Raw genomic sequence first — 4,530 nt, forward strand, 5'->3', positions numbered from 1 at the left:
CAATATTATGATTGGTTTTGAACTATTCATCTCTTTGTACTTTAATGACAAGAGTAATGTCCTCTATAACTGTTTGTTGGACTTCTAAACTTCCATGTCTACTTCTGATCGTGTGAAAATGTTAACTTGATATTTCATTTATATCTAATTCATTGAGGAAGAGTAAGAGTAGATGGCTAAGGGTATTTAGGGTGGATTTGGTATGTGGTTAAGGTACCCTTCCCTGACACAAGCATTGTTCGAGGTCCGTTAGACCCTCGTGAACTCTGAAGTGCTAGGGGTCCAAAGGGGATTTTAATCCATAAACATAAGTTCACTCTAAGCCTTTAGTCAATAATTTTTATTAAACCTCATAGGATTAGCACAAATGAGAACTGACTTTACTCTATTCTTCACCTTTTTTTTTGTCATGATGTTATTTTATTTCCACCTCAAATTGATTAGATACTAATTATTCTTTGTCCTTTTGTATGCATGATTCAAATTGGGCCTACTGAGCCCATTTGTAGCTCAAGCCCAATTTTCAGACCTGGATCGTTTCTTTACCTGCTCTTTGGAGTCTGCTGATTGCAAAGAATTTTGCTGGGCCTGACCACTGGCCCAATATCGAGAGTCCAGTCCTTCCTCCTTATTTAGACGATAAATATTATTGTTATTGATTATTGTTTTATATTTTTTTTAGGAAATATAGGAAACCAAGAGTCATAGGTAAAAAAACAAACTAGATGATCCAATTTACCTACTTTCAGTCACCTTAACACACCAGTTGAGGCTAACCTAGGCAATAAATCAATAGTTTTCTTGTATTACTAATGACTTTTGGTTTAAACTTCTTTTGGCAGATTCGTAAAACAAAAGAGAATCTTTCAGCAAATGAATCATGAGGACCACAAAACTATTTCAAAATATAAAAGTGACCGTACACAGCCATACTTATAAGAAACAACAAAAAGATTCGAACCATAAGGCATCTCACTAGAACCTTATCTATGAAACCAACAAAGTATAATTGCCTTCAACCAAAACATGCTTTAAGAGGTATAACTTTTTTTAACCAAAGCATGTTTTAAGTGGTCTCTTATCCTATAATTTATAAAAAAACCCTACAAATACATGACATCATTCTTTTCAAAGATAAATGCACAACCATTTCAAAACAATGAGTTTTCAAACAAACTTAAACATTTTACCTAAATTTCACTTAGCCACTTTAACTACTGACTAAATAGAATACATACATTTCTTTCTCCAAACCTAGACTATGTTTACGGAGCTACTTCAGGTAGATTTTAAGGGATGCCTAACACCTTCCCCTTAGAATAATTAGAAACCTTACCCAGAAGGATAATAACTTTCACAGATATAAAGGTACCCTAATATAACTTAAATATTAGGTGGCGACTCTCTTTTATCAACTTCAGAAGAACCATTAGTTGTACTTTATTTTGACTAGTGCAAAATAGGGTACAATAAAAGTCATATCCCCTAGGAATAACTGCTCAAACTCCCTACGCAACTCCTCTCTGCGAGTATGTGCGACAAACTTCTCTAAGAAGAGAACTGAGAACTCATGCCATGTTAGTGGTGCTACGCCAGCTGGCCTGCTTGATTCGAAGGTCTGGAACCATCTATAGGCTGCCCCTGTAAGCTGAAAAGTAGTAAATGCAACTCCGCGGATATCCACCATACCCGCTATGGGAAGAATCTGATGGCACCGATCCAGAAAACTCTAGGCATCTTCTGACTCTGCTCCACTGAACTCGAGAGGGTCAGTTCTCTTGAATCACTTCAACCTCTTCTACTCCTCATCGGATATAAGTAGACCAACCACGACCCGAGCAGCAACAACTTGCTGAACTGGTAACACCGCTGGTGTCTAATAACCTTGAGCTAGACGCTTTGGAGTACAAGCGGTGGGAGTCTGAGCTCCTCCCCTAGCCCGTGAGATAGTTGGTACGGCTGGCATCCTAATTTCCTGATCCAAGCCCGTGAACACGCTCAAAATATGAGGCAAAGCCTCTTGAAGACCAGGTATCACAATAGGTACTGCCAGTGTCTAAGATGGTCCACTTGCTCAACAGTATCCAAAAACTGCTCCTCCACTGGAGCGACTGGTGGCTTCGTTGGTGTTTCCCTCACGGTAGTGCGAGCAACACCTTGGCCTCTAACTCGGCCCGTACCTCTTGCGGCCCTGCCTGGTGGTACTTATGTATGTTCTCCTAATCCGACTGAACGTGTCCTCACTATCTGTGAGAGAATAGAAGAGTAAAGATTCAAACTTTTGAAATAACAAATCCTCATGACAAGTTTGTTAGCCTCTCAAAGATAAGTACAAACGTCTTCATACCGATATGCAAGACTCTACAAAAGTTGCTCATGACTCTAGAACCTATGAACCTAGGGCTCTGATACCAACTTGTCACGACCCAACTCTACCAACCGGCCGTGATGGCGCCTAACCCTCTTTCTAGGCAAGCCAAGGATAACAAAAAACATAATATAAATACTGAAAGGACAAATGTGATACAAGTCTAATGTCTCAACATACCATGATAATGTCAATACATAATAAATCCCCTAGTTCTGGTAAATACGGAGTCATGAGCTCTAAAATGGAAATACAAGTCTGCAAATCTAAATAACAATATTGCCCAAAAATAAAGACAACAATACAAATGGAAAGAGACGCCAAGACTGCGTTTGGGATGCAACTCTATCTCATCTCCCGTATAGATTATCAAGCACAAAAACTCCGCTATAGGTGACTGGGTCCACCTGGATCTAAACAATTACGTGTAAAGTATAGTATGAGTATAATCTATCCCATGTACTCGGAAGTATCATAACTAAACATCGGTGAGGTAATAGAAGCAAAAATTATAAATGATACTTGCTATAACCTGTACAGTTCATAAATTCAGCAAGTACAGAACAGTAATACAAGCAAGTCAGAAATCTCAGCAAGAATCATCTAGGTGCACACAACCTCTTAACATACTCCGCTCAGCCATCAATCCAACATATAAAGGAGATATACAAATAAATCATGTAAATAACCAAGGAAATTGCAAGTAAAGATGAATGCAATAACAAAATCAAACACTAGCCATCATTTCCTCAGAATTTCCGTCATTGTACCAAACAACTGATCAGTTTTCCTCAATAACCACGTGTACACCATCAAGAAGGAATATGAGAGGGTGACCCTAGGGGAATGGATCCATATCCACACGCTGCACGGACAATTCATGTGCTAATAACTTCAAACACACGGGCAACTCATGCGCTGCATGGATAACTCACGTGCCAAAAATATCAATACATGAATCTGCACAGACAACTCATGTGCCAATAATATCAATACATGGATCTGTACGGACAACTCATGTGCCAAAAATCACAATCCACGCGGCATGGTCACAAGCTACCCATCCAGATCATATCACACAGATAAGAAGATATATAGGAATACATGTACATGATCAATGAATATCAAGTTTCATACTCCTAGACTGGTATAAATGACATGCTAAGGTGTGTACATGTGCAAAGTGTGGTATCAAAGAACAAATCGGCAATTCTATCATGGAAATAGCAATTATCAAGTTCAATTAGGAGATTAACCTCTATGTAACCTAAAAAATAAATCAAATAGCTCACAACGAGGTTACAAATATGAGAAACGTCATAACATATAGCTTAACAATCAATTCAAGGCATATCATAGCTTAAGCGCTACCCCGAGAATGGATAAATACCCTGGTGCATGCACATGGGCTCAACCCCCACACATATGTGCCACCCATAGCACGTAGGTATCATAAATACTCAGGCAACTAGTGCCTCAACCAAGTTTAGGTAAGATACTTACCATAACCAAGCCAAATCAAATACTCTAAGAAGACCTTCCCTCGGAAATTAACCCCCGGACGGCTCGAATGTAGCCAAAATAACTTAATATCGTAAAATAAAGCCATAAGAAATGTATACAAATGATAAAGCTAAGATCTTTAAACAAAATCATAAAGTGAACTGAAAAAGTCAACCCCGAGCTCGCACCTCGGAACCTGACCAAATTCATTATTTCGAACACCCATTCTGATACGAGTTCAACCATAGCAATTTCATCCAATTCCAATCTCAAATCGACCTTCAAATCCTCCATTTATCCTTTAGAAATGTTTTTACTAAAATTCCCAATTTCATTACTTTAATTCACCAAATAAATTCTAAAAACAAGATGGAATCGTGAATAATGAACAAATCAGTGTCAAAACACTCCCCCAATCAAAAATTGCCCAAATCCGAGCTCCACGACAAAAAATATGTTAAAATGACTAAAACCCGCAAAAAAATAGAGTACTTATGGTCTAGCCAGGCATACCATTCGCGATTGCGGGACCAACTTCGTGATTGCAAAGCACAATCAACACTACCCCAGAAAATGGCCTACGAAAATGTAACATCAACCTCGCGAATGCGATTCACACCCTCACGATCACGTAGGCTAAAAGCCTGACGCCCTACAAG

The sequence above is a fragment of the Nicotiana tabacum genome, chromosome 13 (genome assembly GCF_000715075.1).
Source record: "Nicotiana tabacum cultivar K326 chromosome 13, ASM71507v2, whole genome shotgun sequence".
Taxonomy (NCBI): Eukaryota; Viridiplantae; Streptophyta; class Magnoliopsida; order Solanales; family Solanaceae; genus Nicotiana; species Nicotiana tabacum.